The following is a 17,765-nucleotide window of genomic DNA, read 5'->3' as shown; positions in this document are numbered from 1 at the left end:
GACACCTTAGCCAAGACACCTTAGCCAAGACACCTTAGCCAAGACACCTTAGCCAAGACACCTTAGCCAAGACACCTTAGCCAAGACACATTAGCCAAGACACATTAGCCAAGACACATTAGCCAAGACACCTTAGCCAAAACACATTAGGCAAGACACATTTGCCAAGACACATTAGCCAAGACACATTAGCCAAGACACCTTAGCCAAGACACATTAGCCAAGACACCTTAGCCAAGACACCTTAGCCAAGACACATTAGCCAAGACACCTTAGCCAAGACACCTTAGCCAAGACACCTTAGCCAAGACACCTTAGCCAAGACACCTTAGCCAAGACACCTTAGCCAAGACACCTTAGCCAAGACACATTAGCCAAGACACATTAGCCGAGACACATTAGCCAAGACACATTAGGCAAGACACATTTGCCAAGACACATTAGCCAAGACACATTAGCCAAGACACCTTAGCCAAGACACCTTAGCCGAGACACTTTAGCCAAGACACATTAGCCAAGACACCTTAGCCAAGACACATTAGCCAAGACACCTTAGCCAAGACACCTTAGCCAAGACACATTAGCCAAGACACCTTAGCCAAGACACCTTAGCCGAGACACATTAGCCAAGACACCTTAGCCAAGAAACCTTAGCCAAGACACCTTAGCCAAGACACCTTAGCCAAGACACTTTAGCCGAGACACTTTAGCCAAGACACCTTAGCCGAGACACCTTAACCAAGACACATTAGCCAAGACACCTTAGCCAAGACACATTAGCCAAGACACCTTAGCCAAGACACATTAGCCAAGACACCTAAGCCAAGACACTTTAGCCAAGACACATTAGCCAAGACACATTAGCCAAGACACATTAGCCAAGACACATTAGCCAAGACACCTTAGCCGACACACATTAGCCAAGACACCTTAGCCGAGACACATTAGCCAAGACACCTTAGCCAAGACACCTTAGCCAAGACACCTAAGCCAAGACACCTTAGCCAAGACACATTAGCCAAGACACCTTAGCCAAGACACATTAGCTAAGACACCTTAGCCAAGACACCTTAGCCAAGACACCTTAGCCAAGACACCTTAGCCAAGACACATTAGCAGAGACACATTAGCCAAGACACATTAGCCAAGACACCTTAGCCAAGACACCTTAGCCAAGACACCTTAGCCAAGACACCTTAGCCAAGACACATTAGCCAAGACACCTTAGCCAAGACACCTTAGCCAAGACACCTTAGCCAAGACACCTTAGCCAAGACACCTTAGCCAAGACACATTAGCAGAGACACATTAGCCAAGACACATTAGCCAAGACACCTTAGCCAAGACACCTTAGCCAAGACACCTTAGCCAAGACACCTTAGCCAAGACACCTTAGCCAAGACACCTTAGCCAAGACACCTTAGCCAAGACACCTTAGAAACGACACCTTAGCCAAGACACCTTAGCCAAGACACCTTAGCCAAGACACCTTAGCCAAGACACCTTAGCCAAGACACCTTAGCCAAGACACATTAGCAGAGACACATTAGCCAAGACACATTAGCCAAGACACCTTAGCCAAGACACCTTAGCCAAGACATATTAGCCAAGACACCTTAGCCGAGACACATTAGCCAAGACACCTTAGCCAAGACACCTTAGCCAAGACACCTAAGCCAAGACACCTTAGCCAAGACACCTTAGCCAAGACACCTTAGCCAAGACACCTTAGCCAAGACACCTTAGCCGAGACACATTAGCCAAGACACCTTAGCCAAGAAACCTTAGCCAAGACACCTTAGCCAAGACACCTTAGCCAAGACACTTTAGCCGAGACACTTTAGCCAAGACACATTACCCAAGACACCTTAGCCTTACGCATACCGCATCATACGATATGGTACGATACGCACTGGTAACACGCATGACCAATCGTCTGTGTACCTTATCCACAGCTTTCCGGTTCTGCTTCGCCGACATGATGTGCGCCCACGCAGGGGCTCCGTACCTCACTACGGACGTGGCTACATTAGCGTGTAGGCGCCTAATGTTGCTGCTTGGTCCACCTATATTTGGCATGAATGTTGCCATCATATTTGCGGTCTTCATAGCCTTCCCACACACTTCTACGAGGTGCTGCTTGAAGTTCAGCCGATCGTCGATTATGACTCCGAGATATTTTAGATATCTGGTAGACTCAATGTGGTGCGAGCCAACCAATATCGTAGCTTTCTGTACTTCCCTGTGGCTGCTGATGACTATAAACTTCGTCTTCGCGTGCTCAATTTGCAGCTTTACCCCTCTCATCCACCTATCAATCCTGTTGACTGCGTCCGTTGCCAGCATCTCGATCTCCTCAATCGTTTCGCCGGTTATTGTAAGGGCGATGTCATCTGCAAACCCGATCAATTGAGCTCCTGGTGGTAGTGCGAGAGTCAGCACCCCGTCATACATGACGTTCCACAGAGTGGGTCCTAAAACTGATCCCTGTGGGACGCCTGCCGTAATCGAGGTTGTCCGGACTCCTTCCTCCGTGTCATATTGTAGCACCCGTCCTTGAAGATAATTACTCAAGAGCCTGCACAAGTACGGGGGAACCTCCATGCGCTCCAACGCAGCAGCAATTGCCTCCCAGCTAGCACTGTTAAAGGCGTTTTTTACATCGATTGTAATCAACGCGCAGTAACGTGCACCGGACCTTTTTCTCCGAAACGCAGCATATCCCGTCTCCAGCACTGCCAGCATTGCGTCGACTGTTGAGCGCTTCTTCCGAAATCCAAACTGCCGCTTAGAAAGTCCAAGCGGACCTTCCGTGTGCACTGTCAGGCGATCCAGAATTGGAATTTCCTGTACCTTAGCCAGGGAATCAGTGAGCCCCAAAGGCCTTAGAGCTGATGGGTCGCCCGGCTGCTTTCCTGGTTTTGGTATTAGCACCAGCTTCTGCTGTTTCCACGTCGACGGGAATTGGCCTGACTTCAGTGTGTCCTGGAGTACAATCTGGAACACTTTCGGGAAAGCTCTCATGGCTACTTTGACTGCTTCGTTTGGAATGCCATCCGGGCCAGGTGCTTTCCCAGGTTTAAGACGGTCGGCAATCCGTAGAATTTCGTCTTCAGTTATTGGCTCAATCTCTTTTTCTGAAGTTCTGAAGGTAGTGTACAGTTCTGGAGCGTCATGAGTGGGGAACAAATTCCCAATGATCCTTTTAAGCCTCATGGGACATCGTTCCACAGGCTCTTGGCGAGTTTTCACCTTCTGCATCACTGTCTTGTAGGCAAAACCCCAGGGCTTCCGAGCAATTTCAGCACTAAGCTCCAGGAAGCATCTCCTCTTACTGTCTTTAATTGCTCTCTTCAGATCAGACCTGGCCGTGACGTATGCTGCTCGCAGTTGATCTCGGTTTCCAATACGTCTCTCCCGCTGTAATTTCCGGCGTACTGCTATGCACCTGGCCCGTAGTGTCGCGATAGAAGCGTTCCACCAGTAGGCAGGGTTTCGCTTACAGCTGGAGGCTTTTCTCCTCGGCATTGTCGCATCGCAAGCATCAGTCAACCCAGCTGCTAGTTCGTGCACGCTGCGCGCATCTGCGAAGCCACCAAAGGCTAACGCCTCCTTGAACAGCTCCTCGTCGAAAAACTGGATTTTCCAACCTAGGGTGCCGTTAGTATACACTGTCGTTGGCATGCTCCTTCTGATGGCAGCGTATCGGACAACTCGATGGTCGCTGAGAGTGTACGCTTCGCTCACTCTCCAGTTCAGATGTCGCGCTAGGATTGGGCTACAGAACGTGATGTCTATAATCGAAGTCCTATCATTTCTACTAAACGTGGGAGTAGAACCTACGTTTCCCAAAACAACATCCAGTCGAGCAAGGCTTTCTAGCACCGCGTCTCCTCTGGTGTTCGTCCGTCTACTTCCCCATTCAACCGCCCAGGCATTGAAGTCTCCAGCTATAACTACTGGGCTTCGCCCCTCGAGCTGTTCCACTAGGCTGTCTAACATATCGTTGAATTTGTTTAGCTCCCACCTGGGGGGAGCGTAGCAGCTGCAGAAATATACTCCGTTGATCAGGGCGATGACGAACCCCTCGAAGCCGCAGGATACTACTGTTTGAATGGGAAGCCAAGACACCTTAGCCAAGACACATTAGCAGAGACACATTAGCCAAGACACATTAGCCAAGACACCTTAGCCAAGACACCTTAGCCAAGACACCTTAGCCAAGACACCTTAGCCAAGACACATTAGCCAAGACACCTTAGCCAAGACACATTAGCAGAGACACATTAGCCAAGACACATTAGCCAAGACACCTTAGCCAAGACACCTTAGCCAAGACACCTAAGCCAAGACACCTTAGCCAAGACACATTAGCCAAGACACCTTAGCCAAGACACCTTAGCCAAGACACCTTAGCCGCGACACCTTAGCCAAGACACCTTAGCCGAGACACGTTAGCCAAGACACCTTAGCCAAGACACAATAGCCAAGACACCTTAGCCAAGACACCTTAGCCAAGACACATTAGCCAAGACACCTTAGCCGAGACACATTAGCCAAGACACCTTAGCCAAGACACCTTAGCAAAGACACATTAGCCAAGACACATTAGCCGAGACACATTAGCCAAGACACCTTAGCCAAGACACATTAGCCAAGACACCTAAGCCAAGACACCTTAGCCAAGACACCTTAGCCAAGACACCTTAGCCAAGACACCTTAGCCAAGACACCTTAGCCAAGACACCTTAGCCAAGTCACCTTAGCCAAGACACCTTAGCCAAGACACCTTAGCCGAGACACATTAGCCAAGACACCTTAGCCAAGACACCTTAGCCAAGACACATTAGCCAAGACACCTTAGCCAAGACACCTTAGCCAAGACACATTAGCCAAGACACCTTAGCCAAGACACCTTAGCCAAGACACCTTAGCCAAGACACCTAAGCCAAGACACATTAGCCAAGACACCTTAGCCAAGACACATTAGCCAAGACACTTTAGCCAAGACACCTTAGCCGAGACACCTTAGCCAAGACACATTAGCCAAGACACCTTAGCCAAGACACCTTAGCCAAGACACCTTAGCCAAGACACCTTAGCCAAGACACCTTAGCCAAGACACTTAAGCCAAGACACCTTAGCCAAGACACCTTAGCCAAGACACATTAGCCAAGACACATTAGCCGAGACACATTAGCCAAGACACCTTAGCCAATACACCTTAGCCAAGACACCTTAGCAAAGACACATTAGCCAAGACACATTAGCCGAGACACATTAGCCAAGACACCTTAGCCAAGACACCTTAACCAAGACACTTTAGCCAAGACACCTTAGCCGAGACACATTAGCCAAGACACCTTAGCCAAGACACCTTAGCCAAGACACCTTAGCCAAGACACCTTAGCCAAGACACATAAGCCAAGACACATTAGCCAAGACACATTAGCCAAGACACCTTAGCCAAAACACATTAGCCAAGACACATTAGCCGAGACACATTAGCCAAGACACATTGGGCAAGACACATTTGCCAAGACACATTAGCCAAGACACATTAGCCAAGACACCTTAGCCAAGACACCTTAGCCGAGACACTTTAGCCGAGACACCTTAGCCAAGACACCTTAGCCAAGACACATTAGCCAAGACACCTTAGCCAAGACACCTTAGCCAAGACACATTAGCCAAGACACCTTAGCCAAGACACCTTAGCCGAGACACATTAGCCAAGACACCTTAGCCAAGAAACCTTAGCCAAGACACCTTAGCCAAGACACCTTAGCCAAGACACTTTAGCCGAGACACTTTAGCCAAGACACATTACCCAAGACACCTTAGCCAAGACACATTAGCCGAGACACATTAGCCAAGACACATTAGCCAAGACACCTAAGCCAAGACACTTTAGCCAAGACACATTAGCCAAGACACATTAGTCAAGACGCCTTAGCCAAGACACCTTAGCCAAGACACCTTAGCCAAGACACCTTAGCCAAGACACCTTAGCCAAGACACCTTAGCCAAGACACTTTAGCCGAGACACTTTAGCCAAGACACCTTAGCCAAGACACATTAGCCAAGACACCTTAGCCAAGACACATTAGCCAAGACACCTTAGCCAAGACACATTAGCCAAGACACTTTAGCCAAGACACCTTAGCCAAGACACATTAGCCAAGACACCTTAGCCAAGAAACCTTAGCCAAGACACCTTAGCCAAGACACTTTAACCAAGACACATTAGCCAAGACACCTTAGCCAAGACACCTTAGCCAAGACACCTTAGCCAAGACACCTTAGCCAAGACACCTTAGCCAAGACACATTAGCCAAGACACCTTAGCCAAAACACATTAGCCAAGACACATTAGCCGAGACACATTAGCCAAGACACATTAGGCAAGACACATTTGCCAAGACACATTAGCCAAGACACATTAGCCAAGACACCTTAGCCAAGACACCTTAGCCGAGACACTTTAGCCGAGACACATTAGCCAAGACACCTTATCCAAGACACATTAGCCAAGACACCTTAGCCAAGACACCTTAGCCAAGACACATTAGCCAAGACACCTTAGCCAAGACACCTTAGCCGAGACACATTAGCCAAGACACCTTAGCCAAGAAACCTTAGCCAAGACACCTTAGCCAAGACACCTTAGCCAAGACACTTTAGCCGAGACACTTTAGCCAAGACACCTTAGCCGAGACACCTTAACCAAGACACATTAGCCAAGACACCTTAGCCAAGACACATTAGCCAAGACACCTTAGCCAAGACACATTAGCCAAGACACCTAAGCCAAGACACTTTAGCCAAGACACATTAGCCAAGACACATTAGCCAAGACACATTAGCCAAGACACCTTAGCCGACACACATAAGCCAAGACACCTTAGCCGAGACACATTAGCCAAGACACCTTAGCCAAGACACCTTAGCCAAGACACCTAAGCCAAGACACCTTAGCCAAGACACATTAGCCAAGACACCTTAGCCAAGACACATTAGCCAAGACACCTTAGCCAAGACACCTTAGCCAAGACACATTAGCCAAGACACCTTAGCCGAGACACATTAGCCAAGACACCTTAGCCAAGACACCTTAGCCAAGACACCTTAGCCAAGACACCTTAGCCAAGACACATTAGCCAAGACACATTAGCCAAGACACCTTAGCCAAGACACCTTAGCCAAGACACCTTAGCCGAGACACCTTAGCCAAGACACCTTAGCCAAGACACATTAGCCAAGACACCTTAGCCAAGACACCTTAGCCAAGACACATTAGCCAAGACACCTTAGCCAAGACACCTTAGCCAAGACACATTAGCCAAGACACCTTAGCCAAGACACCTAAGCCAAGACACCTTAGCCAAGACACATTAGCCAAGACACCTTAGCCAAGACACATTAGCCAAGACACCTTAGCCAAGACACCTTAGCCAAGACACATTAGCCAAGACACCTTAGCCGAGACACATTAGCCAAGACACCTTAGCCAAGACACATTAGCCAAGACACCTTAGCCAAGACACCTTAGCCAAGACACCTTAGCCAAGACACATTAGCAGAGACACATTAGCCAAGACACCTTAGCCAAGACACCTTAGCCAAGACACCTTAGCCAAGACACCTTAGCCAAGACACCTTAGCCAAGACACCTTAGCCAAGACACCTTAGCCAAGACACCTTAGCCAAGACACATTAGCAGAGACACATTAGCCAAGACACATTAGCCAAGACACCTTAGCCAAGACACCTTAGCCAAGAAACCTTAGCCAAGACACCTTAGCCAAGACACATTAGCCAAGACACATTAGCCAAGACACCTTAGCCAAGACACATTAGCCAAGACACCTTAGCCAAGACACCTTAGCCAAGACACCTTAGCCGAGACACATTAGCCAAGACACCTTAGCCAAGACACCTTAGCCAAGACACATTAGCCAAGACACCTTAGCCAAGACACCTTAGCCAAGACACATTAGCCAAGACACCTTAGCCGAGACACATTAGCCAAGACACCTTAGCCAAGACACATTAGCCAAGACACCTTAGCCAAGACACCTTAGCCAAGACACCTTAGCCAAGACACCTTAGCCAAGACACATTAGCCAAGACACATTAGCCAAGACACCTTAGCCAAGACACATTAGCCAAGATACCTTAGCCAAGACACCTTAGCCAAGACACATTAGCCAAGACACATTAGCCAAGACACCTTAGCCAAGACACCTTAGCCAAGACACATTAGCCAAGACACCTTAGCCAAGACACTTTAGGCGAGACACTTTAGCCAAGACACCTTAGCCAAGACACCTTAGCCAAGACACCTTAGCCAAGACACCTTAGCCAAGACACCTTAGCCAAGACACATTAGCCAAGACACCTTAGCCAAAACACATTAGCCAAGACACTTTAGCCGAGACACATTAGCCAAGACACATTAGGCAAGACACATTTGCCAAGACACATTAGCCAAGACACATTAGCCAAGACACCTTAGCCAAGACACCTTAGCCGAGACACTTTAGCCGAGACACATTAGCCAAGACACCTTAGCCAAGACACATTAGCCAAGACACCTTAGCCAAGACACCTTAGCCAAGACACATTAGCCAAGACACCTTAGCCAAGACACTTTAGCCGAGACACTTTAGCCAAGACACCTTAGCCGAGACACCTTAACCAAGACACATTAGCCAAGACACCTTAGCCAAAACACATTAGCCAAGACACATTAGCCGAGACACATTAGCCAAGACACATTAGGCAAGACACATTTGCCAAGACACATTAGCCAAGACACATTAGCCAAGACACCTTAGCCAAGACACCTTAGCCGAGACACTTAAGCCGAGACACATTAGCCAAGACACCTTAGCCGAGACACATTAGCCAAGACACCTTAGCCAAGAAACCTTAGCCAAGACACCTTAGCCAAGACACCTTAGCCAAGACACTTTAGCCGAGACACTTTAGCCAAGACACCTTAGCCGAGACACCTTAACCAAGACACATTAGCCAAGACACCTTAGCCAAGACACATTAGCCAAGACACCTTAGCCAAGACACATTAGCCAAGACACCTAAGCCAAGACACCTTAGCCAAGACACCTTAGCCAAGACACATTAGCCAAGACACCTTAGCCAAGACACATTTGCCAAGACACATTAGCCAAGACACATTAGCCAAGACACATTAGCCAAGACACCTTAGCCAAGACACCTTAGCCGAGACACTTTAGCCGAGACACATTAGCCAAGACACCTTATCCAAGACACATTAGCCAAGACACCTTAGCCAAGACACCTTAGCCAAGACACATTAGCCAAGACACCTTAGCCAAGACACCTTAGCCGAGACACATTAGCCAAGACACCTTAGCCAAGAAACCTTAGCCAAGACACCTTAGCCAAGACACCTTAGCCAAGACACTTTAGCCGAGACACTTTAGCCAAGACACCTTAGCCGAGACACCTTAACCAAGACACATTAGCCAAGACACCTTAGCCAAGACACATTAGCCAAGACACCTTAGCCAAGACACATTAGCCAAGACACCTAAGCCAAGACACTTTAGCCAAGACACATTAGCCAAGACACATTAGCCAAGACACATTAGCCAAGACACCTTAGCCGACACACATAAGCCAAGACACCTTAGCCGAGACACATTAGCCAAGACACCTTAGCCAAGACACCTTAGCCAAGACACCTAAGCCAAGACACCTTAGCCAAGACACATTAGCCAAGACACCTTAGCCAAGACACATTAGCCAAGACACCTTAGCCAAGACACCTTAGCCAAGACACATTAGCCAAGACACCTTAGCCGAGACACATTAGCCAAGACACCTTAGCCAAGACACCTTAGCCAAGACACCTTAGCCAAGACACCTTAGCCAAGACACATTAGCCAAGACACATTAGCCAAGACACCTTAGCCAAGACACCTTAGCCAAGACACCTTAGCCGAGACACCTTAGCCAAGACACCTTAGCCAAGACACATTAGCCAAGACACCTTAGCCAAGACACCTTAGCCGAGACACATTAGCCAAGACACCTTAGCCAAGACACCTTAGCCAAGACACATTAGCCAAGACACCTTAGCCAAGACACCTAAGCCAAGACACCTTAGCCAAGACACATTAGCCAAGACACCTTAGCCAAGACACATTAGCCAAGACACCTTAGCCAAGACACCTTAGCCAAGACACATTAGCCAAGACACCTTAGCCGAGACACATTAGCCAAGACACCTTAGCCAAGACACATTAGCCAAGACACCTTAGCCAAGACACCTTAGCCAAGACACCTTAGCCAAGACACATTAGCAGAGACACATTAGCCAAGACACCTTAGCCAAGACACCTTAGCCAAGACACCTTAGCCAAGACAGCTTAGCCAAGACACCTTAGCCAAGACACCTTAGCCAAGACACCTTAGCCAAGACACATTAGCAGAGACACATTAGCCAAGACACATTAGCCAAGACACCTTAGCCAAGACACCTTAGCCAAGAAACCTTAGCCAAGACACCTTAGCCAAGACACATTAGCCAAGACACATTAGCCAAGACACCTTAGCCAAGACACATTAGCCAAGACACCTTAGCCAAGACACCTTAGCCAAGACACCTTAGCCGAGACACATTAGCCAAGACACCTTAGCCAAGACACCTTAGCCAAGACACATTAGCCAAGACACCTTAGCCAAGACACCTTAGCCAAGACACATTAGCCAAGACACCTTAGCCGAGACACATTAGCCAAGACACCTTAGCCAAGACACATTAGCCAAGACACCTTAGCCAAGACACCTTAGCCAAGACACCTTAGCCAAGACACCTTAGCCAAGACACATTAGCCAAGACACATTAGCCAAGACACCTTAGCCAAGACACATTAGCCAAGATACCTTAGCCAAGACACCTTAGCCAAGACACATTAGCCAAGACACATTAGCCAAGACACCTTAGCCAAGACACCTTAGCCAAGACACATTAGCCAAGACACATTAGCCAAGACACCTTAGCCAAGACACCTTAGCCGAGACACATTAGCCAAGACACCTAAGCCAAGACACTTTAGCCAAGACACATTAGCCAAGACACCTTAGCCAAGACACCTTAGCCAAGACACATTAGCCAAGACACCTTAGCCAAGACACCTTAGCCGAGACACATTAGCCAAGACACCTTAGCCAAGACACATTAGCCAAGACACCTTAGCCAAGACACATTAGCCAAGACACCTTAGCCAAGACACATTAGCCAAGACACCTAAGCCAAGACACCTTAGCCAAGACACCTTAGCCAAGACACATTAGCCAAGACACCTTAGCCAAGACACATTTGCCAAGACACATTAGCCAAGACACATTAGCCAAGACACATTAGCCAAGACACCTTAGCCGACACACATTAGCCAAGACACCTTAGCCAAGACACATTAGCCAAGACACCTTAGCCAAGACACTTTAGCCAAGACACCTTAGCCGAGACACATTAGCCAAGACACCTTAGCCAAGACACCTTAGCCAAGACACCTTAGCCAAGACACCTTAGCCAAGACACCTTAGCCAAGACACATTAGCCAAGACACCTTAGCCAAAACACATTAGCCAAGACACTTTAGCCGAGACACATTAGCCAAGACACATTAGGCAAGACACATTTGCCAAGACACATTAGCCAAGACACATTAGCCAAGACACCTTAGCCAAGACACCTTAGCCGAGACACTTTAGCCGAGACACATTAGCCAAGACACCTTAGCCAAGACACATTAGCCAAGACACCTTAGCCAAGACACCTTAGCCAAGACACATTAGCCAAGACACCTTAGCCAAGACACTTTAGCCGAGACACTTTAGCCAAGACACCTTAGCCGAGACACCTTAACCAAGACACATTAGCCAAGACACCTTAGCCAAAACACATTAGCCAAGACACATTAGCCGAGACACATTAGCCAAGACACATTAGGCAAGACACATTTGCCAAGACACATTAGCCAAGACACATTAGCCAAGACACCTTAGCCAAGACACCTTAGCCGAGACACTTAAGCCGAGACACATTAGCCAAGACACCTTAGCCGAGACACATTAGCCAAGACACCTTAGCCAAGAAACCTTAGCCAAGACACCTTAGCCAAGACACCTTAGCCAAGACACTTTAGCCGAGACACTTTAGCCAAGACACCTTAGCCGAGACACCTTAACCAAGACACATTAGCCAAGACACCTTAGCCAAGACACATTAGCCAAGACACCTTAGCCAAGACACATTAGCCAAGACACCTAAGCCAAGACACCTTAGCCAAGACACCTTAGCCAAGACACATTAGCCAAGACACCTTAGCCAAGACACATTTGCCAAGACACATTAGCCAAGACACATTAGCCAAGACACATTAGCCAAGACACCTTAGCCGACACACATTAGCCAAGACACCTTAGCCAAGACACATTAGCCAAGACACCTTAGCCAAGACACCTTAGCCAAGACACATTAGCCAAGACACCTTAGCCAAGACACCTTAGCCAAGACACCTTAGCCAAGACACCTTAGCCAAGACACATTAGCCAAGACACCTTAGCCAAGACACCTTAGCCGAGACACATTAGCCAAGACACCTTAGCCAAGAAACCTTAGCCAAGACACATTAGCCAAGACACCTTAGCCAAGACACCTTAGCCAAGACACCTTAGCCGAGACACCTTAGCCAAGACACCTTAGCCAAGACACATTAGCCAAGACACTTTAGCCAAGACACCTTAGCCAAGACACATTAGCCAAGACACCTTAGCCAAGACACCTTAGCCAAGACACTTTAGCCGAGACACATTAGCCAAGACACTTTAGCCAAGACACATTAGCCAAGACACATTAGCCAAGACACATTAGCCAAGACACCTTAGCCGACACACATTAGCCAAGACACCTTAGCCGACACACATTAGCCAAGACACCTTAGCCGAGACACCTTAGCCAAGACACATTAGCCAAGACACATTAGCCAAGACACCTTAGCCAAGACACATTAGCCAAGACACCTTAGCCAAGACACCTTAGCCAAGACACCTTAGCCAAGACACATTAGCCGAGACACATTAGCCAAGACACTTTAGCCAAGACACCTTAGCCAAGACACTTTAGCCAAGACACCTTAGCCAAGACACCTTAGCCAAGACACCTTAACCAAGACACCTTAGCCAAGACACCTTAGCCAAGACACCTTAGCCAATTCACCTTAGCCAAGACACATTAGCCAAGACACATTAGCCAAGACACATTAGCCAAGACACCTTAGCCAATTCACCTTAGCCAAGACACATTAGCCGAGACACATTAGCCAATTCACCTTAGCCAAGACACATTAGCCAAGACACATTAGCCAAGACACCTTAGCCAAGACACCTTAGCCAATTCACCTTAGCCAAGACACATTAGCCGAGACACATTAGCCAAGACACATTAGGCAAGACACATTTTCCAAGACACATTAGCCAAGACACATTAGCCAAGACACCTTAGCCAAGACACCTTAGCCGAGACACTTTAGCCGAGACACATTAGCCAAGACACCTTAGCCAAGACACATTAGCCAAGACACCTTAGCCAAGACACCTTAGCCAAGACACATTAGCCGAGACACATTAGCCAAGACACTTTAGCCAAGACACCTTAGCCAAGACACTTTAGCCAAGACACCTTAGCCGAGACACATTAGTCAAGACACCTTAGCTAAGACACCTTAGCCAAGACACCTTAGCCAAGACACCTTAGCCAATTCACCTTAGCCAAGACACATTAGCCAAGACACATTAGCCAAGACACAATAGCCAAGACACCTTAGATAATTCACCTTAGCCAAGACACATTAGCCGAGACACATTAGCCAATTCACCTTAGCCAAGACACATTAGCCAAGACACATTAGCCAAGACACCTTAGCCAAGACACCTTAGCCAATTCACCTTAGCCAAGACACATTAGCCGAGACACATTAGCCAAGACACATTAGGCAAGACACATTTGCCAAGACACATTAGCCAAGACACATTAGCCAAGACACCTTAGCCAAGACACCTTAGCCGAGACACTTTAGCCGAGACACATTAGCCAAGACACCTTAGCCAAGACACATTAGCCAAGACACCTTAGCCAAGACACCTTAGCCAAGACACATTAGCCAAGACACCTTAGCCAAGACACCTTAGCCGAGACACATTAGCCAAGACACCTTAGCCAAGAAACCTTAGCCAAGACACCTTAGCCAAGACACCTTAGCCAAGACACTTTAGCCGAGACACTTTAGCCAAGACACCTTAGCCAAGACACTTTAGCCGAGACACATTAGCCAAGACACCTTAGCCAAGACACCTTAGCCAAGACACCTTAGCCAAGACACTTTAGCCGAGACACATTAGCCAAGACACCTTAGCCAAGACACATTAGCCGAGACACATTAGCCAAGACACCTTAGCCAAGACACCTTAGCCAAGACACCTTAGCCAAGACACATTAGCAGAGACACATTAGCCAAGACACATTAGCCAAGACACCTTAGCCAAGACACCTTAGCCAAGACACATTAGCCAAGACACATTAGCCAAGACACATTAGCCAAGACACCTTAGCCGACACACATTAGCCAAGACACCTTAGCCGAGACACATTAGCCAAGACACCTTAGCCAAGAAACCTTAGCCAAGACACCTTAGCCAAGACACCTTAGCCAAGACACCTAAGCCAAGACACCTTAGCCAAGACACCTTAGCCAAGACACATTAGCAGAGACACATTAGCCAAGACACATTAGCCAAGACACATTAGCCGAGACACATTAGCCAAGACACATTAGGCAAGACACCTTAGCCAAGACACATTAGCCAAGACACATTAGCCAAGACACCTTAGCCAAGACACCTTAGCCGAGACACTTTAGCCGAGACACATTAGCCAAGACACCTTAGCCAAGACACATTAGCCAAGACACCTTAGCCAAGACACCTTAGCCAAGACACCTTAGCCAAGACACCTTAGCCAAGACACCTTAGCCGAGACACTTTAGCCAAGACACCTTAGCCAAGAAACCTTAGCCAAGACACCTTAGCCAAGACACCTTAGCCAAGACACTTTAGCCGAGACACTTTAGCCAAGACACCTTAGCCAAGACACTTTAGCCGAGACACATTAGCCAAGACACCTTAGCCAAGACACCTTAGCCAAGACACCTTAGCCAAGACACCTTAGCCAAGACACTTTAGCCAAGACACCTTAGCCAAGACACATTAGCCAAGACACCTTAGCCAAGACACATTAGCCAAGACACCTTAGCCAAGACACCTTAGCCAAGACACCTTAGCCAAGACACATTAGCAGAGACACATTAGCCAAGACACATTAGCCAAGACACCTTAGCCAAGACACCTTAGCCAAGACACCTTAGCCAAGACACCTTAGCCAAGACACTTTAGCCAAGACACCTTAGCCGAGACACATTAGCCAAGACACCTTAGCCAAGACACCTTAGCCAAGACACCTTAGCCAAGACACCTTAGCCAAGACACCTTAGCCAAGACACATTAGCCAAGACACCTTAGCCAAAACACATTAGCCAAGACACATTAGCCGAGACACATTAGCCAAGACACATTAGGCAAGACACATTTGCCAAGACACAATAGCCAAGACACATTAGCCAAGACACCTTAGCCAAGACACCTTAGCCGAGACACTTTAGCCGAGACACATTAGCCAAGACACCTTAGCCAAGACACATTAGCCAAGACACCTTAGCCAAGACACCTTAGCCAAGACACATTAGCCAAGACACCTTAGCCAAGACACCTTAGCCGAGACACCTTAGCCAAGACACCTTAGCCAAGAAACCTTAGCCAAGACACCTTAGCCAAGACACCTTAGCCGAGACACATTAGCCAAGACACCTTAGCCAAGAAACCTTAGCCAAGACACCTTAGCCAAGACACCTTAGCCAAGACACTTTAGCCGAGACACTTTAGCCAAGACACCTTAGCCGAGACACCTTAACCAAGACACATTAGCCAAGACACCTTAGCCAAGACACATTAGCCAAGACACCTTAGCCAAGACACATTAGCCAAGACACCTTAGCCAAGACACTTTAGCCAAGACACATTAGCCAAGATACATTAGCCAAGACACATTAGCCAAGACACCTTAGCCGACACACATTAGCCAAGACACCTTAGCCGAGACACATTAGCCAAGACACCTTAGCCAAGACACCTTAGCCAAGACACCTAAGCCAAGACACCTTAGCCAAGACACATTAGCCAAGACACCTTAGCCAAGACACATTAGCCAAGACACCTTAGCCAAGACACCTTAGCCAAGACACCTTAGCCAAGACACCTTAGCCAAGACACATTAGCCAAGACACCTTAGCCGAGACACATTAGCCAAGACACATTAGCCAAGACACCTTAGCCAAGACACCTTAGCCAAGACACCTTAGCCAAGACACATTAGCCAAGACACATTAGCCAAGACACATTAGCCAAGACACCTTAGCCAAGACACCTTAGCCAAGACACCTTAGCCGAGACACCTTAGCCAAGACACCTTAGCCAAAACACATTAGCCAAGACACTTTAGCCAAGACACCTTAGCCGAGACACATTAGCCAAGACACCTTAGCCAAGACACCTTAGCCAAGACACATTAGCCAAGACACCTAAGCCAAGACACCTTAGCCAAGACACATTAGCCAAGACACCTTAGCCAAGACACATTAGCCAAGACACCTTAGCCAAGACACCTTAGCCAAGACACATTAGCCAAGACACCTTAGCCAAGACACCTTAGCCGAGACACCTTAGCCAAGACACCTTAGCCAAGACACCTTAGCCAAGACACCTTAGCCAAGACACCTTAGCCGAGACACCTTAGCCAAGACACCTTAGCCAAGACACCTTAGCCAAGACACCTTAGCCAAGACACATTAGCCAAGACACCTTAGCCAAGACACCTTAGCCAAGACACCTTAGCCAAGACACCTTAGCCAAGACACCTTAGCCAAGACACCTTAGCCAAGACACATTAGCCAAGACACCTTAGCCAAGACGCATTAGCCAAGACACCTTAGCCAAGACACAATAGCCAAGACACCTTAGCCGAGACACATTAGCCAAGACACCTTAGCCAAGACACCTTAGCCAAGACACCTTAGCCAAGACACCTTAGCCAAGACACATTAGCCAAGACACCTTAGCCAAGACACTTTAGCCAAGACACTTTAGCCAAGACACATTAGCCAAGACACCTTAGCCGAGACACATTAGCCAAGACACCTTAGCCAAGACACCTTAGCCAAGACACCTTAGCCAAGACACCTTAACCAAGACACATTAGCCAAGACACCTTAGCCGAGACAACTTAGCCAAGACACTTTAGCCAAGACACCTTAGCCGAGACACATTAGCCAAGACACCTTAGCCAAGACACCTTAGCCAAGACACCTTAGCCAAGACACCTTAGCCAAGACACTTTAGCCGAGACACATTAGCCAAGACACCTTAGCCAAGACACCTTAGCCAAGACACCTTAGCCAAGACACTTTAGCCGAGACACATTAGCCAAGACACCTTAGCCAAGACACCTTAGCCAAGACACATTAGCCAAGACACCTTAGCCAAGACACCTTAGCCAAGACACATTAGCCAAGACACCTTAGCCAAGACACCTTAGCCAAGAC

General features: G+C 47.9%; 1 long non-coding RNA gene across 1 annotated transcript in view; it reads right to left on the bottom strand.

The window, feature by feature from the left end:
* Positions 1 to 7,707: 7,707 nt before the first annotated feature.
* Positions 7,708 to 17,765, bottom strand: part of LOC125774517 (uncharacterized) — a 55,469-nt gene continuing 45,411 nt past the window's right edge. Inside the window, exons 2-3 of the long non-coding RNA XR_007420998.1 lie at positions 17,278 to 17,697; positions 7,708 to 8,275 (exon numbers count right to left, since the gene is read on the bottom strand). This is a non-coding gene — a long non-coding RNA (uncharacterized LOC125774517). The remainder of the gene's footprint in view (positions 8,276 to 17,277; positions 17,698 to 17,765) is intronic.

This window comes from Anopheles funestus, unplaced genomic scaffold, assembly GCF_943734845.2.
Source record: "Anopheles funestus unplaced genomic scaffold, idAnoFuneDA-416_04 scaffold_16_ctg1, whole genome shotgun sequence".
In the NCBI taxonomy this organism is placed as follows: domain Eukaryota; kingdom Metazoa; phylum Arthropoda; class Insecta; order Diptera; family Culicidae; genus Anopheles; species Anopheles funestus.
This window is presented reverse-complemented; position numbering and strand designations above follow the sequence as displayed.